Source organism: Dromaius novaehollandiae, chromosome 10 (assembly GCF_036370855.1).
Source record: "Dromaius novaehollandiae isolate bDroNov1 chromosome 10, bDroNov1.hap1, whole genome shotgun sequence".
Lineage (NCBI taxonomy): Eukaryota > Metazoa > Chordata > Aves > Casuariiformes > Dromaiidae > Dromaius > Dromaius novaehollandiae.
Window position 1 is genome coordinate 1704798 of NC_088107.1, and position 20688 is coordinate 1725485.

Sequence of the window (20688 nt, forward strand, 5' to 3'; positions counted from 1 at the left end):
GGGGCCCGTGCGGGCAGCTGCGAGCTCCTGCGGACAGAGCTGACGTTCCAGCCCCAAAGCCACCACCTCTCTGGGGCCGTGGAGGAATAAAGGTTTCCTGCTCCTGGCCCCGACAGCCCTGCACAGTCCCCCCACTTCCACCTCTCCCCCCCCCAGGCTGGCTCCAGCCTTCGCGACCTCGTCCAGGAGGCTAGTGCGGTTCCTTTTGATCCTCTGCTGTTGCGGGGTGTGAGAAACGTCACGCAGCTGCATACGTTTCACGGCATGCACTCAGGGAGGCTGATTTTTTTGTTACATGCACATCCTAATTCTAGATTTCTTTACTTTTCGCAGGCTGCCCCGTCCTCCTCCCTCGTTTCTAGCTGGGCCCCCAGCATCGCCCCAGCCCCGCTGCCCTCTCGAGCCGGCCCCGGGCTCCCGGCCTCCCCGTCCGGTCCTGCCTCCCCGCAGCCCGCTCCTCCTCGCCCTCCTCCTCCTCCTCCTCCAAGCTTCCTCGCCCCTTCGAGTCCTCCAGGCTTCTGCCGGATCTGTTTGCGGCTTGCCAACAGAGCCCAAAATTGCCACAGACCTTCATCCTCTTAGGAAACCAGGAGAAAATTAACACACAACTGCTGGATTCAGCACGCTGTTTTACAGCTGTGACTCGTCCCGCACCGTCTTACCCCAAATCCCCTCCATTAACCTTTCTCAGATGGCTCCTCTGCAGCCTTAGAAGGTCTCAGCAGAGGGACACAGCGTCCCCGAGACAACGCGCAGGGACAGATCGAGTTTGGGCGACGCACCTATAAACCAGGCACAAACTTTCAGCATGGCTTTATCTATCTGCTCGTATAAAGGCAGGTCGTTTCCGAGCTCCGCGCTGCTTCGCGCTGGCTTTAATTTATGGTTTCTCATATCTTACCATCACATCCAGTTTTGTCATCAGATCTGCAGCCGCAGCCCAGCTCTCCTGTTGCCGCATGGTATTTAAAGTGCGGCTGATCACAGCTGCTGTATGTTATTCTTTTAATTTCCTTTGTTTCCCACCGCCTGCCCCGTTGAGCAGAGTAACCTCGGGAAGCGTGCACCCCGCCAAATCCGACACAGAGCTCGCACTCGCTCGGTGCTCCAGCCCTTATTTACTAGCCCTCGGGAACACATGGGGAAGTGTCTTCTTCATACTGCAACCTTTATTCATTTTTGAACAAGTCCTACTTGCGAGGCAATAAACTGTGACTAAATTGGGGAGAAGGTTGCCATGGGAATGCCAGAAGCAGGAACCGGGTAGTAAAGCATTCGCGCTTTACTACTCAAACTGATGCAGTAGGTACTTGGGGCAGGGATGCGCCTGTGCAGTAGCAAGCGGAGGGGGCAGAGCTCGGTTTCGCGCGCTGAGCGGCAGTTTCCCTGCGCTGCTGGGGCCGAGGCAGCCGGGCTCGGCTGGGAGGCTCCCGTGGTCCATCTACCTGCTTAGGTATTTGGCTGAAAACTCACAGCGCTGGGCAAGGGACGCGGTGAGGGCTGTACCAAACTCTGCCCATCTAGCTCATGCTGCCTGCAAACGGGCTCCGCTAACAGCTCTCTGACCGAGACACGACCCGCGGGTCCAGGGCGTCAAAGGCTTGTAGCCGCACAGGTCCAATCAGCCAAAACAGCCAGAGTCTCATCTAAAACTACCTCAGCACTTCAATAACGCGGTGATGTACACCCCACGCATCGTATTTCCAGGAACACGAAGAAACGCAGACAAGCTAGCGGAGCCTGATGAAACGTACAGGTAAATCCTCCAGAATGACCAAAGCGTGCATCGGCAGGAGGGGACCATTCGCCCCTCTCCATCGGTCTTCAAGACTTTCGCAAACTCTTATCGGCATCGCTCCCTGCTCCTTGGTCTGACCAGTTTAGCAACATTGGCTTCAATAGAGACAATTTCATTTTTACATCCATCAGGGATTAGCACCTACCCCAACAGGTCAAAATATATCCTGGTTTGCTCGTAAGTTAGATTTGACTGCACCGTGCTGCCACCGGTTTCGGTGAACTGCTTTTCTGAAGCTTTTCTGCTTCGTCCTTAACAGCTGGCAGTAAATGCTGAGGCTGCTCCAGACAAGTATTTTCAGCCTGTTGCAAACAGACCTGGAACTTCAAAATTCTCTGCTGTTTTACACAAAATGACAAACTAGCCTTCAAGATAAACCATCCCCGAACGCGTTTCTGACTCCAGTGCTTCCACGAACCCACCACTGAAACCTCCGTCACCCCGACAGCCGATGCAGCTCGACACAAAGCATCAGGAAACGCGAAAACCCAGCATCTCTTCGGGTTGTGGTGGAATCGTTCTTCATGCAAGAACTTATTTCCCTAGCCACAAGCAAACTTTAATTTGAAATGATACTGGAGCAGTATTACCGTGTGATTTTAAAACAGTGCCCATAAAAGCAGATTTAACTGTTTTAATAAATAAGAGCTCAGAAATAGGTGCTGTTGACACCACGTATAACTGAGCTTCAGTGCAAAGTAATATAGTTTCAAAGGGGTTGTTCTTCAAATTTCCCAGTACAGTAGTATTTCTTCTAAACTGTGTGTATTTTACATTAACTTGCAGCACTCCCTATTGGGATTCCAACAGGAACCATACACAAATTCTGAACTGAGCTAAAAATATGAATTTGCAGTCCAGATAAATCCATTTTAAAACTATGGTGATCCAAGGTCATGAAACCATTTAGTAGGGAAAGGGGAGAGTAAAATATAAATCATCTTCAAGCACGTTCTGGATCTCCCTGACACAAGCCCCCCTTTATTCTCGGAGTATTTCTACTGCACAAACATACTGTAGATATCTAAAATAGGAAAGAAGTGACCTTAAGTTTGCTAACATGACTTGTGAAACGTGGTCAGGCTGCTACAAAAAGAACATAATATATTATATTCAGGCATCGGACATTGCATGAAGTGGGATAACTGTGTTTTTTACTCCCTTCCAGGCTGACAGAGGTACCAGCGCAAGCCCATTATTTCAGTTCTTGTGTTAAATTCCTCATACAAATTTATGAAAAAGTCTGACAAGTCAATCTCTCAAGAAAAGCACTTCTGTTTTCTCTGCTTGCAGAGATTCCCCTCTCGAGCTTTCAAAATATGACCACAAACCCTGGAATTTCCACGCCACCCTGGAATGTATAAAGGTAAGTCAAGCCGTACAAGCTGGCTTGCAAACAAACGGGCCAATTCTGCGAAAACTCACAGAGGGGAGAGCAATGCAAGCTATTCCATTTAAATCGCTGCCCATCAAGACTGCTTTCTAGAGTCAAATTCCACATTTGTAAATCTTTACAGGACGGCACCTCAAAACGCCTTCAGTTTTGCTGCTGGCTTCTTACCCCATAACCCCAAGGAAGTGCTGCAGCTTCCTTTTGCAGAAGTCCCCTCTCTATATACGGGTATATGAACTCCTCACTCGCTCCCTAGATGTGCGGGGCCGGGATGCAGACTGGCAGGCAGTTGCTGCCAGACGAGCGGCTGAGCATCCCACCGCAGGAGGTAGGACATCAGGTTGAGGAGGGGAGCTGACTTCAGCTTGACCCGAGCTGCACCACGTCAGGAAAGGCTCCTGCAGGCTGAGGATATTTAGTCCAAATGAGGACTGAATACAAGATTCAGGATTTGGCCAGCTTTTACTCCAATTTGCATGTACTAAATCATTTTGCTATTGATGCATTTCACCTGAAACGCTACCAAAAAAAAAAAAAAAAAAAAAAAAAACACACACAGGTATGAACAAACCTAAATTACTTCTTCAGAAGTGCGAGTATACAGGACTGGTTGCACCCAAGAGATTTTCAGTTTCTAGTGTAGTTACTGTAGCTCTGACTCCAGAGATAAAGCTTTGATATCTATTAAACTGCCTGTTGCTCCAAGATCAAATGTGGGTACACTCACATCTAAACATCTTTGGATCAGCAAGACACCCAAATTCGAAAAGCAGATACCTCACTAAGACACCAGCACCAAAGAGAGCGGATTAAGTGTGCCTAAAAGAGGCTGTAATTAACACAAAAGTACATCACTATAACATTGCCAAGCAATAATAAAGGCAACTTCTGAGCACGCTTCTTCCACCCGAGCAGCAGAGAAGCAAGACGCAACCTTGAAACGTGCTCCAGCCCTCCTGAGTCGCTGCTTCCAAGGCAACACCCCGACCGAGAGAGCAGCAGCTTGAAAACTGCCATGTTTATAGATGTAGGAGTGTAAAGCTCGTGTTTGATGAAGATTGCAAAGACAGCATCCCGCTTGCGGGAGGAGGGACAAGAGCTGAAGTCACCTCTGACTACCGTAGGAAGAAACTCCACCGTACCTTGCTCGCCCTGCAGCCTTAGGACAGTCCAGTCATGAGCTGCGACTAAGCCATTTTCACTACCTGTCTCATTTATTAGCAACTTCAGTTTTGACACACTTTGATGTCTACAGCCCTCTCCCTCCAGACCAGAACTGTCCTGGCTTGGTGGGCTAAGCCCGGCAGCGTGCGTTAGCAGCGGTACTGCCATTCCCTGCGATCTCTTTCTAAAGCTAGAGACATTTGATATTTTTCCGGATAGCTTCAGCACCCGGAGTCATGTCATGAAGCCTGAACCTCGGCGTTTCACTGAAAGCAGCTGGATTCCCCGTCTTCATAATATGAACTTTGAGGCTCAGAACCAGAAGCCGACTAAAAAGGGCCTAGCACTTATTATTTTTCAAGACTCTCATGATTTCTAAGCTAATTCAATTTTTACAGGATTTGGCTTGTGACTTCAGACTGTTTGATGTTGCTAATTCTGAGCAAATTATTTTGTCACATTTTTGATGACTTCTTGCTTCTAGTGTTCTCAAATAGCTGGTGACTGGGGTAGTCTACTTGGAGAAGTTTCAGGCATTTTACACCCGTGAAAATATCATCTGTTCTGAAAATATCCTGACGTATTAAAGGTGTTTTCAAGTTTACTATAATGAGCACAGATTTGATTATAGTTAAATAAAGCTTAATTTGGCAGCAGCTATCAAAAGGAGAGTGGAGATAATATAATTTATCGGTGTATTTACTCAGTGATGAGTTTCAAGTAAAGTCAGTCAAAAAAGTAAAAACAGAAAAGTGTCTTCCTACACATAAAATAGAAGAGACCTACTACCATCTCACGAAACTGATACAAGAAAGATGTACATATATAGGAGAAATAAAATGTTTTTAAATTTAAGATGGAGATTCGGTGAATTATTATCCTTTAAATAAGCTACCAGAGAATATTTTTTAAAAAATTTCTATGACTAAAAATTTCTGAAGAATTCTGAAGAATAATATTTAAATAAATTGTGCAACAGTATACTTTGTCTCTCATGCCAGAAATAAGCACATAGCATCATGACTTAAAGACTGTGCACATTTCCTCTTCTGAAAATTAAGTTAAACATACTTTTCCACTTTATAATTTCACAAATTGTAAACTGCAATGCATACTTTAAATACTCAAACTAAGCACAGATAATATAAGTAGCCAACATACAGCAATTTAAAGAATGTTCCTCGAAATATTTAATTTCCTTTAAGGAAATTAAAATTAATTTCATATTTACCGACTATCAGAATATTTACATTAAGGCAAGAATTAATGCATATATGTATATATTAACAAGTTATGCTATTTGGATCTACAGGTATATTTATTATAAATCTACTCAAGTTTTACACAAACATTCCTACAAAGTACAAATGTTAAAGATGTTTAAATTATATGAAATATGGCCTAAAAAATGACTAAACTCTTCCTCTGAAGAACAGTGTACTTTAACATTCTTAATTCTTAAACTCACCTTAAATCAAATGTTTGATACAGCTTTCATTCTTCAGCATTCTTGTTTATTCTAAGTTCCAGTGCAAAATATTGTTAATACAGTCTTCAATTAGGTGCAAATTCAATTCTAAGTGATTTTACCATAAATTAGAGAGATCTAGCCTTTTAAAGGTTTAAGTTAATACTGCCCTGATAAAGCCTTCTTTTTTTTTCTTTTTTTTTTTTGGTCCAATAAGAAAAGGATTTCAGCAGAACCACTAAGGAACACCTGGTTGTGACATTTTAATAATTACCCAGGTATTTCATAACTACTTTGAAAGTGCCTTATGGGTACTCCTCTAAATACTTTGAAAAACAAAAGAGACCATTTGTTTCCCCAAATGCACATGATCGAGTCATTCACTCAAAACATCAGGCAGTGTCAGCTGAGCACTAGTGCAATATTCAAAATACCAGCAAGCCCCGTATTTGAATGAGGATATACAAAACTCTATACACAAAGTGTTCTCCTGAGAAATAGTCCACATACAGCAGTGGACACAATAAGGAGAGCACAATTCATTCACGCTTATAGGAGGGTGGGTTTTTGTTTTGTTTTGGGGGGTTTTTTTGCACATAAGAGGGATGTGTTCATTTATAGCTCGCAATTTTTAACTTACAATAAGACACACTTCCAAGGGCTCTGCTAAAAACCCCTCTCCGGCATGATCCATAAAGCTTGTTAAAGCACCGAACGTGCTTTGTTGAATCAAGGCACCTTGAAAGATCAGGCTCCAGAAAAGCAGTCGAAGCGGTTTGAAACTGGAAAACTCATCTCAGCCTCCTTCACACGGGGAGGAAGGATCAAGCCGGGGTAAGAAATCAGAATGCAATTCCATTAGGATTCTGCTGCCTCCACAGAGTTATTGCTGGATAATGCATTTGATATGACAAGGCCACTCATGTACTGAGCGAATTAGACATTAATCTTCTATCTTGTTTTGTACAAAACATGATATGAAATATAAACATGATTTCTTTCAGGAAGTGTGCTTTTGTTGAAATAAATCTTCCTTTGCTACCTTAAAGATATATCTCTATCTTAAAATAAGTAAAATCAAAAATATTTATTCAAAAACGAATCCATTGAAAATGTCCTAATATTTCAAGCTCCCTTAGAAAACATAGCACACCATGCACTCATCCGCTGTGCATTTTTCGGCAACATTTGCTAATGTTGTGGAAGTTGTGTTTTGTATCCAAACTACACAAATTCAGAAACGAATCTTCCCTCTTTGTTGCAGACAGACTCACTAGCAATCTATTCTAGGCAACGGTCACGTCTCCAAGCGTGTTATGTCCAACAGTCTATGACAAACTTGGGCCAGAAGAAAGTTGCATGCCAACATATTACCTTTCATTTTGAAAAAAAACCCCTTTCTTTACCAAAACGTATTAGCCTATCTTGACACAAGTTTCTGAAAATAACACATCTGTTCTCAAAGCAGCGTTTGACTCTCCAAAATCCTGCACTTAAAATTGCCTAAGGAGTCTTAATTTTTGTCCATAGTACCTACTTACTATTCAGTAAAAAATTCATAACTCACAAGAAGCAGAAAGATCTGCTTATTGCGACCCTTCAAGTTCTGTCGGCTTAGTGATAACTACTCAGACCGGTACCTACAATTGGTGAAAATGTTTGGAAAACCAAAAAAGTTTAACTTAGAACTGATTATTTGCACAAAAAAGTACAGTACAGTACTCACTACTGTACTGTAAAGTACAGTACAGTACAGTGTTCACTACTCCTTACATTCTTGCCTCAGAGTGATCCATTGAAGGAACATAAGTATTAGCCACAAACAAGCAACCTCAACAATAACAAACAAAAATTCAAAGCTGTCAATGACTTACAAATAAATTGCATACTGAAAATGATTCACTTGCTTATAAGTAAAAATTCATGAAACAATACCACACAATCAAAAAATGCATTTGATGTAGAATTCTAAGGGGAGGAGCACAGAAATTCATTGCAATTATTCCTGAAAGAGAAGACAAAACAGACTTCTGATTCCTTGTGCAATCTATTTCAGAGCTTTCCTGCTACAGTTCAAGTTTTGACCCCATTGACTTCAGTTTTCCTCTTCTTTACTAAAATTGTCTACATTTATGAAACCCTGTCATACACCAGTCAGGATCCAAACTCCAGTGCTTTCTGTGATGCTTTTTGCTATCTCCATGTCACATTTGTGTGTGTTTGTACCATTTTCTTAGGTGTACATTAAAGACTATCAATGGCTTAAAAGAGCCTGTTGCTTTTTATTTTCTTCGAGCAGAGGAAGAAGAGTTTTGAAAAAACATTTTAATTGAATATGACAAATTTATGAAAAAATGACTACTAGAAAGTTTGAAATATATTTTAAAATTAAATATAAAAAGCAATTATGTTCTGTACATAGTATTAAAATACCAGGAATGTGCATGTTGTACTTATCTGAATGGGAGCCTAGTATTATTGTGGCACAAATCCACGAGTGCAGATATCCTTAGTGATATTTAGGTTTAGAAAAGAAAAGATTAAAAAAAATCCAGTTCTCTACACTAAATGGTACACATACAGTAATGTAGGATATTCTTGCAGGAGAGAGAGCTCTGTAACTAGACCAAGCATATTTCATTCAAATGCAAACAGATTTTTTTTCATAGAAAAAACCTGTCAGAGTCATTTTCAAATCACAGATATGAGCATGATAATTTAAAAATGATAGTTTTTAACTACTGGGTAACAGAGAAAATTGAAAATTAATCTTTAAAGCCTCAAGAAAAGGCAATGACAATATTGCAGATATTCATATTTAACTTTTTTTTTTAAAGTGTCTTTAACATTCTTAAAAGTATGGTTTAAAAGTTTCGTATCTTCTAATGATTTCCTTCCTGCTTTTTTGTTGTGTTCCAATTTCCACAGAAAACATGTTTTAGAGCCTTAGTCACAGCAATCGCTTTTCAATAATATCTTCTGTGATATTTTTCCCAGGGTAGGTATCAATATATGTATTTAATTCAGGACTAAAATCATAAAGCAGGTTAATCAAAGTTCTTAATTTTCTGGTTTCAGCTGAATTCTCTCCTAGACAGTATATTGGAGACAGAGATGGAAAGGGAGGAGCAAGGGAAGCTTTAGAAAAAAATTATACAGTTGCTCTAACAAATTCTCTGCTGCTTCTGGTGCTTGAGCTGTTGCTATCTAGATTTCAGCCAATTCAACATGCCCACTGAAATGTGGATTTTGTTTAACATTGGTAGGTGCATTCTCTATTGCTTTTTGGAATGCTTCAGTTATTCTCAAGACTTCTTTGCCTAGAGGTTCAGGTTCCACCTTCTTAAATTCATGCATCTTTTTTTCATCATTTCACTAGTAGGTTTTGGATTTTCAAACTTAATAGCGGTATTTACCATTTCTTTCTTAATAGTCTTTAAAGTTTTCACTAAGCTCATTTATAAACTCATCAAAAGACTCATTTTTCTTTTCTGTAGCAACAGTTTGAAATATTAAGGCTAGCTTTTTCAGTGGCATTTTCAACTGCGTAGATTCATAAGCACATAACACACCAGAAACATCTGTCTCAGCCTGGAGCCTCAAAGATGATGGTGTTGTAGAGGGAATAGATTTTCATGCAATTGCAAAGTTTTAAAGTTTTTTTGCTTTTTAGCATGCTTTCTGTATACTTTTAACCAAAGAGAATCGAGTGCATCATTAAAAAAATTCTGCCCTTCTGTGGATATAATGGCTGTATGCTTTGGTGGCAGGCCCAGGGTGCAAACACCTTGCGTTACATGCTGCAGAATGTCCCCAGGGCTCTTCAGGGTTTCCTCTTCTTTATTTATTCCTGTCCTGGACAAAGTTGTTTGAGATGCTGCAAAAGAAAGATTATTAAATAGTTTCAAGTTTTGCATTCATTTTGGTCAATATCACAAACACTACAAACTTTAGTGCAAACACACTTTTGCTAGATTACTTTTAATATTCATACTTACAGAAAATCCATTAGTTTTGCCATACTAAATGATAAGCCTCCTTTCTTGAATGGATAAATAATGCAGTGAATTCTGCAGGCCACTCTGCCTCTGCAGTGAAATGGAGTTCTGCCACACCACTCTTTAAAGTTGCAGTTTTTATGCCTTTGGTTCACAGATTGTGAAATATGAGCCTGGAAAGTCTTCCTTAAGAGCTAATTGGTTTGAAATAGGTCCTACTGTATAGCATCCAGATGAGTTGTATTGCTTTGTAGTGAATGTCCACAGAATTACTGCTGTGAAATGGAAAAGTTCTTACCATGGACTGCAACACAGTCTGTTCCTGCAGCTAAAATCTCGGTAAATAAGAACGGATGCACCGTCATGTGTCATACACAAAGTTAACTTTAATCACGGAAGGACTTTCAGTTCATTAAAGTGATAACAGGATGTGATAACACCCATCAACATATTATCCCACTGAATTTTTTTAAAGCCCAAAGGAAGACAAACCACTGGAAAAAAATGGTGGGTGGGTGGGTGGCAGTGTGTGTGGGGGTCTTTAATCAAAACATTATGCCTAGGGAAGCCTGGAAACTCGAGGTTACCATTTTTAGGAAGAAAGCAATCAAGTCATGCCAAGAAAAAAAACATTAGTGAATATATTCTTTACAATGCTCGCAACCCAAATTTGCTTCTCCTTTATGTGTACTGTGTGTGGGGGGGAGAATATAGGCTTTTACAAGTTCAAAAATGTCTAAATCCAACTTGTAAACGAACAGTAGCACAGCACACACAGTAGCACCAAAACAGTGAGTAATTAATCAGAAAAGCTTTTAGCTTTAAGCCAACGTAAAAAATAAATGAGACACAGGATATGAAGGACACCAAATGTTAATTGCATCCATCTGGGACAGGGAAGATCCTTCTGGTTAGAGAATCTCTGACATTCTGTGGTCACACATATAAATAAATATACGTTTCAAAGTCCCCTCATTAAATTTACCTTTGTGTGTTTAGTATTCTTGAAATTATACCGCAGTGCTAAAAGAAAGATTTTTTAGAAACAACGCAACACGTAAGCAACAGTGTGATCTCAATTTGATACATAGGCTTGAATTTGCTCTTTTCTTACTTTACAGTCTTCTCCTTTGAAAAAAAAGTTGTCATGTCTTAACAGTTCTGGTAAAGAAAAGCTCCAAAGCTAAACTGTGAAAGAACAAAAGAGATTGTTTCTTTTTTATAGATATATTTCTTTCATGTTTTGTAGATAGGTCCACTGGAACTTCTACAGGAATTTTTCTTTTCTGAAGTTACAATTTACTTCAGAATATGGGATCCTCTAAAAACAAATGGAAAATGAAGGAATGATTTTCCCAATGTCGCATCTTAATAAAGATATTATATCAAAGCATCCTGTCTACTGACTCAAGACAGTCCAACACTTCCAGTGGAATCCTGCAAAGCCTGACTATTGACTTCCAGATAACACGACCCACCTGCTTTTCCAGCGCCAAACTGCCCTCATAAACCCCAGGAACATATCTGAAAGTGTTTAAAAGTCTGCAAAAGTTTATTTGGGGGGACTGACTTCCATCTTAAATAATCTGTTCATCCTTACAATTTCAGAGTGAATTTAGAAATAAAGGTGGTTGCCACTTGCCTATCTGAAACTATGTGAGTTCAGAAAAATCATACTAATCCCTCCTTAGCAATACAAAAGGGCAGTTTGGGGGAAAAAAATACGTAAAATGAAACACAGAAATAAGATCTTATCTTCTACGTCTAGATAAAGGAGCTGTGCAGGTTTCCACCTCAGCTATTAGGCAACTTCCACATCAGAATACCACTAGTGAAATATCAGTGTGCATTTTTATAACTGCTTTTATGATGTGATCAATTACAACATCTTTATTATCTAGATTATTTAAAAATTGCACTTCAGTAAGGCTCAAAAATTAAAAAGACACACCAAAGGGGAAAAGGTCAAAGACAACATTAAACCTTGAAGCTTAATATTAAAGATTGCGTTACAGTAACTGCTCAACCTAAAAAACTTCAAGTTATTTCCTAATTCTCTAGTTTTCTGAGATATAGACAATGCAAAACAGTAAGAATTTCAGTTAAGCCTTCACAATTCATCAGGAACCAAAAGCTAGAAATGGAGTCACAAACAAAATTAACTATTATAAAATCAAATTTCAATTTTATACAAACACGTATTTGCTAAAATGTGTGTGTGATTTTTTTCTAAAAGAACACAGATAAGCTTCTGGCTTTCTCCTGTCTTTCATGAGGCTTCATACTACCTCCACATGTATGTAATAAATGAGATTCTATAACTTCTTCAGCTAAAACCTTATTTACAGAACAGCATCCACACAAGAAATTACATCTGGAACTAAGGCTGAGACCACAAAAGAAAATAAATCTGACTTTTGATGTCAAAGATGTTTACTCACATGGTCCATTCTCTAAGAAGTGAGGTCTTACAGAGACGTTGACGCAGTGCTTTCAACAGCATAGAATTTTCTAACTAATTTCATTGTTTAGAGGAACAGTCTTAATGACAAAAAATTAATCTGACAAGAGGGGGAAAAATTACAGCTATTTCCCTACTCAAGCAATGAGAGAATTTGAAAATCCAAGGAATCTCAAAGGGTTTACAATAGAGAAAGTATACCATTTAATTCATTTTTGACTGTGGAATTAGGAACGAAGCAAAACATCCCAACTGTAATCCAGAAGACGGAAAGCCTCTCTGGTGACTACACCGATGTGTCATCTCTGGAGGACAGATGTAAATTGGAAAGAGAAGACAACAACCCAGGCTGTCAAGAAAAATATTGATTTCTACTCAGCTGTCTTCTTTAAAGTTTCCTCCAAACCTCCCCAGAATAGCAATTCATACCGGAGCAGAAGACCCATCAGAGGTGACTTGACATGGTATCTTCTTGCCCATAAGCTTCCCAGAAAGGCCTTCTGCCCATAGAAGTGGCAGTCATCACACTACAAAACATGCTGACAGACCAAATGTTGTCAGCTGGGAACTAAAAGCCACAGCTATCATATGTACTGATTTCTTAAATGTCTAAAGAAAAAAGGTATTCCCTCTCTGCTGTATCAATAGGCAAGATCTGTAAATACTGCAACCACGTAAACTGCCACCAGAATGGAAATAATATAAACTTTGGTGGCATCTGCAAGTGCCTTCTGCTCTCTTCCTGCTGCGTTTTCAGGGCTGAAACAGCCCTAAGCTTCTATAATGCTGGGAACAGTATACGCAAACCAGGAAAGGTTTCAGATAATAGATGCCCCTTAGCAGGTTTATCTTGCATTCCCTTGAGGTACAAACACTGTTTTAACAGTTCTACTCAGAAGTTTGTGCAGTTAATTTTAAAATGTTATTACCTTGCAGGAGGCAAAGCCCATTAGTATTTTATATCTGTAAATTTTTCTATAGTGATTAAATATTTAAAACACATATTCCACAGAAAGGTACAGAAGAAAACCATGTGAAAAAGCCAGAGATTTGTGCTAGCTCATTCAGCCTCAGAGCAAGAATGTAATTTTTTTTTGTCTTATCTAACTAATCAGCAAACAAGCAAAGAGAAGAAGGTGGTTTGTGCAGCATCACTAATGTGAGCAATGGATTCGTGCAGGCACACGAACGACTAACCACCAGACGCAATCCTCTGCACTACACAGAAATATCAAACCTCTTCTGCATCCGCCCCTTCCAAAGGTTAAAAAGTGATACGATATGGAAGAGCAGGAGTGCAGCTTGGGATAAATGTAGGAGCTTCTTCAGGTTGGTGGGGAAGGTGGGAGATCGTTTCCCTCTCCTTGACCGCGCTCGGTATCAGGTGATGCACGGAGCCCCTCTCCCGCCCCGCGGTCCTGCGCATCGCCGTCGAGACGCAATGCTGAAGTCAAACTAACACGAATGATATCACTCTCGACAAACTGTTGATTGCTATGAGAAGAGTCTTCATGTAAGTTGTTATTTTGATCAACAAAAGACTGTAACGCTACTACTAAGCAAATGCTTGGGTTTGGGAACACAGCAAAATACCTTCGCTGGAAGAAGTGAGAAGCTTTAAAATAACATTTTAAAACATCTGACAGCGTTGTTTTAAATCGCTCCTAACACACATTTCTGCCAATGTTAAGTCCATGCCAATCACAAGCATTTACAATGGTGACTAAAAAAAAATATTCCAGCATGAATTGAAAAGCTTTTGCTTTTGTCTGAGGACTCCTCATGCTACCTCTGTGATTCTCATTTACGACCAGTGATTCTGTCAAATATCTGTGGCTCAAGGAAAAGAGAATAAATTGAAGAAACACGTAGACCGTGCAATGAAGAAAATGAAATTAAAAAGACGTATTAGTAACGGGAGACAGCCTGCGGGGAGAGGCCGGGCCAGGCACCGATGCCTTTGCGTGCCACCTCTCCCCTGGCAGAAAAACCCGAGCGCTCACGCCGGATTGCTGCTTCCGAGTGCCGTGGACAGGCCGTTTTCGGACAGGCTGTTTCCCTAAATGTGCAAGACGCAGAGAGAGCACGCCTGATGCCAGGTGGGCTGCAGTGGCCCGGGGGACCCTGCCACCCGTGCATGCACCCGACCCCTTCCCCAGCCGGGGGACCAGGCTGGCAAAGCAGAGCGTGCACAGAGGGGGCAACGCCAGCAGCTCCCACGCTTCCCACCCCCTTCGCACCACCGCCCTCCCAGGGCTGCGATGGCCAAGGGCAACGGCGCAGCGCTCGGTAAACCCCAGATGTGCTCAGCGCACGGCAGCGAGAGCCAGTAACTCAGGCCTTGCCTCTTTAGCAGCAGCTCACGCATGCATTTTCCATGCATGAAACTCAGTGATAACATGCATGAGCACAACGCAGTGCAAACACAAAATCGTATCTACAAAACTCAATCCTGCCTGAAAATGCATATTTGGGTTGAGTCCTGTGGCCTGGCATGGAGGGGCACATTAAACGTGTCCCATCAGGCCTAAAAAGTACAGCACATATGTGTTTTAGCCGTACATTGAAAAAATTAACGAAGTACATTTAAATCTTGGTGCTCTTGTGATTCTCTAATATCACACGTGTAACATAGTAAAACTGAAGCATTTTTAGGATGCAGAATCCAAATTTGAAACTACTGCAATCAGAATTTAGTGCAATTAAGGTCGAGAAATGTATCTAGCTGAAGTCAGATGCAAGACTAGTAATACCTGCTTCAGCTGTAACGCTGTGGCCTACTGTTATTGATTAAGTCTGTGTCCTTCAGAGATGCTTCAGGAAAACCACATACGGATTTTCCTAACCCTGAGGTACCATTTACTGGTATCACACTTTTGCAGAGAATTTGGCCAAGGGATCAAAAAAACCCTACTACCTATATGTAAATAGCGCATGTTAATAAAATGCAGTTAGCTCCTATAGTTTTGTCAGAATACGGTCAAAGTTAAAAGGCGACCAGTCTCAATTCCAGCGTTCCCTGTAGCCTACGTCATTTTGGAAGACGAAGGAAAACGTAGTCAGAAGAGCAACCTGGACATGACATGGTTTAAACTCATCAGCTGTGCTACCGCTGCGTGAATCCACAACAGACTAATCTACAGGTGACTTCAAAGGCAGGTTTCATCGCCTCACCCGAGCTCGACACTGCCGCGCTGAACTCGCATGCAGCTCGGCCCCCACGTCCTCTCTTCCTTCTGCCTCCCTCTTCTCCGGTTCCCGCAAAGGCCAGCACCTCGCCGTACACGTGCCGCGTGCTGGGAGCGCGGCGGGCCGGGGAGGGGACACCGGCATCAGCTCCGGGCTGCAGCCTCGACCGCTGGATGAATCCACCCCAGAAGTCCTGGCTCTCCGCAGAAACCGGAGTAGGGGTACAGGATTAACGAGGGAGTTGGGAAGGAGGGAGAAGTCCACACGCACCCCTACATCTGACCCCTAATCCGAAGCATTAATAGTACTAGGTTACTCGCAATCTATAGTGAATCACAATCTATACTGCGATTTACTTCCAAGTATGTTAAAAGAACCAAAAAATATTGCCCATCGTTAGCTACTGCTTTTAAAATGATTGTTCTGGTTAACATACCTCTCAGGAAAGAAGGTGATGAATTAGAGGTGGCTGCAACCTATTTTAAATTGAGAATGATTTAGTGCAGCAGTAATTCAGCTATTAGTCAATATTCACAGCAGTTTAAGATCCTGAAAGAATTTGATACAAAAAAGTGGCAGTAACAAGAGTCTAGGGTTCCTTGTTTCTACCATAGCTAATAATATTCTCATAACAGATCTCTCTTGGCAAGTGATGGCTACTGAATGGTTAAATAGAATAATGTATCTGGAATAGGAGGAATTATTTTCTTATTTAAATGTATATTGGAGAAACGCACTTCACACAGAGTGCCTTGGAACATATTTCTTTACAGGGTATGGACACGACATTAGCACCTTTCCAAGATGAATTGCATTTAGTATTTTATATTAAAAAAGTCGCCACTCTTTTTGTGACCTCTGTAAAGACACCACAGCAGTCTGTTAAAATTTAATGGCATTTTTTCATCAGCTGTGGCATTACATGACGTGCAGGAATAGAAAAGGATTGCTGCAGAAATACCAGCAAGTTTTGTGCACCCTTCAAAACGAGGGGAAGAAAAGACGCCATCATGAAAACGAGTCGCTTTTCACAACTTCCATTAAAATTTCACTATTGCAGTGGGACAGAAGGCATCAAAAAGATGTTTAAAATAAGCTTTCTGCTTGATGGATAGTCTCAGAAAGTCTGATCATGAGGAATTAGTGCATCCCAGGAACGGACGTTCTCCGGGCAGCGATGATTGCAGCGGGGTGTTCAGTTTGGCAGAGAACGCAGGGCTGATGTTGCCTGAGGAAAAATGGACTACGAGCATTTATATTTAAAGAACAGTGGGAATAGAATCGAGGAGACATTAGCAGGAACTGACAGAAAAAAGCAATCTGTGGAGCCTGAAAAAGATGCGATCTACACGGAAACCCGGCAGTGCAGGCACAGAGACTGAATGCTCTTCCTCGCGCGGCAGAGCTCTTCCAGGCTGTGAGAGAAATCCTCTAGAGGGAGTCAGGAAATTGTTTAAAAGATTTTTTCCCTTTCAATCTGATAACACCAAAAGACGGAGGCACCACAAGCCATTCCACAAAGAAAAATCGTAATTAAAGAAATCCCTTCATTAAGTGAGGGATATTTAGAGGACAGCAGAGACAAAAAGACGCATAGACCAAACACACACTGGTACGGCAAACTGCCGACCAAGGGGGAATCTGCCTCGCCAGAGGACTTCAAAGATGACATTTTTACCTGTCAAGAGATTTTTGGAAATACAGCCCCCGCGAGCCAGAAGGGCTGTAGGGATGCACTGCCGGGGGGGCACAGCCGAAGTGCGAGGGTGCGGGAGGCCTGCCAAGGTCAGCGCTGTCAGTCGGCAGAGACCTAAGCTACGCCGTTTTAGTGCCGCCTGCATCAGCATTTCCCAGTTCCTGGTTCAGCCACCAGATATATAACTACAGTAAATATTTAATTAGAAAGAAGTATGGCCAACATAGCATCACCACTTGTTTATGGATGCATTTTAAATTGTTTTAAATTGAAAAGTGAATTTAGCCCCCTTAAAAATCACAGCCATTGTAAATCACTTGGAAAAAATGCAGTCCCACTTTTTTTTTTTCCCCTGAAAAAGTTATGAACAATTTCATTATAACCAGAATTTATTATCCACATTTTGACAGGACACTTTTAACCTATTGCAAAATTTATGTCTGTGATTTCACTAACACTTCTTTAGCTATTTAACGTTATGTATGTGAGATGTCCCACGAAAATCAGTGGAAACGGATGTGTGTTAAAATGGGATTTCTGTTCCAGGAGACATACTAGATATTCCTTTCTTTCTCTCTTTCTTTCTTTGTTTCTCTCTAATCTGAATCAGGATGAAAAGTCAGTATTGCAAAACCAGCAAAATAAAAATCAGATAGGAAAATGAAATTTTAATTTTAGATTCTTAAAAATGAATTTTCTAAAATGTTTCTTTCACTTTGATGTCTGTATTTCAAAACCGAGCAGAAAACGGACTGACCGAACTACCAGCCCGTGGCACCCAAGGCCCTGCTGCTGCTGCGGTGGTCTTATGTCAGAACCGGAGGCAACAGATTGAAATGGCTCTTACGGGCAGCACTTTTGACAGCAGTTGTCAAATACCCCCTGCGAATACCCAGGCAATAACTCCTGCAAACCAGCATTGCGACCACAGGGAAGAAAACTCTTAAAAGTAGCTGTGCCCAACGGGCAGCTCCCTACGTGGCGGACAGGGCTGTTCCAAATGCGGCACCTGGCTGGAAATACTGAAACAAGAACCACTTCAAAACATTGAAAATAACCGTAACATCAGAAGTCTGAAAGTCAAACAAGACCTTTCATGCTATGGAACATAAACATGAAATAGGAAAAGCAAAACAAAACATGGTTTCAATTTTTGAAGATACTGTTTCCAAACTTTACTGAAAAATCAACACATTCATTTTAAAAACCAGATGCTTTGATGGGAAACTTCTACACAAGTATTTTGACCCCCTCTAGTATAGTTCCTAAAAGAAGTCAGTGAGAACTTGGATCCCGAGAGGTTCCTGCCACCAGAAAACAGCTGGAGTGAATAAGGTATCCACTCCAGAGAAAAGATTTTGAAATTTTTACTGCTTTCCCCCAACAGTAAAACTTCTTCTCATTGAGAGAAGAGAGCTGGCAGTTAGGCTCTGCCCTACCTATCTTTCAGTTCAGTTAAAACACAGCTAATTTTAAAAAATGCAGGGACATCCCCTTAAACCAGGTATCATCCAGGAGATGAACCGGGCTCGACCCCGCTGCCAGGTGCCTCCCCGCACAGGGAATGCTCCTGGGAGCGCTCCAAGGGCCCGGCGGCAGCACCCACGCAGGTTTTACAGAGCTGAAAAACAAATACAGAAGGCTGACTTCGATGTGTAATGCCACGCCAGGGGCTACTGCCGGTACCTACGTTACTTTTCACATGCTGATAGCTGCAAGCTTAGGGACCAGCCTATTGCAATAGGTGTCCCATCCTCTTCCTTCCCACCGGGCACCCAGAGAACCCACTAATAGACATAGCTGTTCCCTCTCTGTAGGTGATGCATCTGCTCATGAAGCCCTCCATGAAATACCCACCTCCAAAAATGCACCTTTCTTGTATTGCACTGTTTCTGGGGGAGGAATCTGATTCAGAGGCAGCTCCCCAAGAACAATCCATACATCTCTCTCCATCGCTTTTTCACTTTCACCTGGGGAATGCTCAGCTACTGAAAGCGATGAGCAAGACAGAAGAATGGCCAGGTTCTTCTCCAAGACAGCTCCGTGCAGACATCCCTACTGCCAATGCAGCACAGGCCGCGGGGAGCAGAGCTGGACTCTTGCTTGGTCTGCCTGCAAGCAACTGCTGGACCCGCAGTGCTCAGAGGCTCTGCGCTCACCCAGCGATGCCCCTTCCCCGGCAGCACTGCGCTCACACGTGCCATCATCACCCATCGAGACAGCCCCAGCGAGACTCATTCTGCACGTTACGCTGTCTTGACTTTCTACTCTATTGACTATGGTACAGCTGAAGTGATCTCTGGATTGTCTGCCAAGCACTTCTTCCCTAAAATCTATTCCCCTCCCCTTCTCCCAACCAGAAAAACCCACCCCTCTCTACACCAGCATTTTCCTAAAGTGTTTTGTCATTACTCTGCAGTCTCCTCTTAACTGGGGAGTTTTACGGTGCCTCTTACAGAACACCTCCTACCTTGGCAATACTGTACAATTAGTAAGCAGGGCTTTGTCTACGTACAGATTTTGTACCAATTCAACTAACTACGCTTGTTTGGAAACAAATACAGTTAATTCAATAAAAGTTGCTGCTGTGAGGGTAATTATACTGGTATAAACATATTCATGAAATCACTTAACTATAACGCTTATAAACAAAGTTAAATGTGCACAAAATTGTGCTTAAAAGAGCCCTATATATGACAGACATATGGCTGACATTCTTAAAGTCTTGGAAAAGAGTATGTTCAAATGAACCCATCACAGATCTCAAATATAAACTAAGAATCCGAGATAAGAGGAACCCAGGCACAGCATTAGTTCCAGCAAACACGTTCGGGCCTCAACCCCTAACAATTTGCCTATACTTGAAATTTCCTGCAGGTCAGCTTGCTATTTTGTGTTAGGAAGTATCCTGCATAGATAAATAAAACAATTTGTTGGGAAGCAGATGGTATTTAGAAGCTCTTAGGAAACAAGTTTAGTGGGACGCAGAGGGAGTTTACCCAGCGGTCACCCCCAACAGTTGCTGCACCTCTGCCAAATTCTCCACTGTATGTTTGACATAATAATTGGAATTACTTTTCTCTTCCCCCCCTTGCTATTTGATTATGTTGGTGACAAGGCTGCTGATGTCTCTAAATTCCTGGCCAATCTGCACCAAAGGAACAAAGGTACAAAACACGCTCTCAGAGAGCTTGCTTTGACCAAAACAGAGATAAAAAGTGCAGGAACGGAGGGAAGGCTCCACAAAGCGCGACAGGAGAGAGGACGGAAATGGTCAGGACCCGGCAGGCACACCTGGCAGGGCTGACAGAGGCACAAGACTTTCCTGAATAACATGTTTGCTCTACACTCACGAAGCCGGCTATGGTCCACATGCATCCCGGGGCCCTTTTTCCTCTCAGAAAGAGGACTTGGGTGTTCCTCGAGTTAGGAACCCTGCCAGTCCCCTAACGGTGGTCGGATAGGCCGTGCATAACACTGGATAAGATACCTCCTCTTGCAAATGAGCTTTAAGACTTACT

General features: G+C 42.0%; 1 long non-coding RNA gene across 8 annotated transcripts in view; it reads right to left on the reverse strand.

Moving 5' to 3' along the window:
• Positions 1 to 6004: 6004 nt before the first annotated feature.
• Positions 6005 to 20688, reverse strand: part of LOC112989528 (uncharacterized) — a 35622-nt gene continuing 20938 nt past the window's right edge. For 7 of the 8 annotated variants that reach the window (XR_010390903.1, XR_010390899.1, XR_010390901.1 and 4 more), the window contains one exon: positions 6005 to 9700. This is a non-coding gene — a long non-coding RNA (uncharacterized LOC112989528). Of the gene's footprint in view, positions 9701 to 9821; positions 10097 to 20688 lie in introns of all 8 variants that reach the window. The other variant, XR_010390905.1, reaches the window with a different exon arrangement.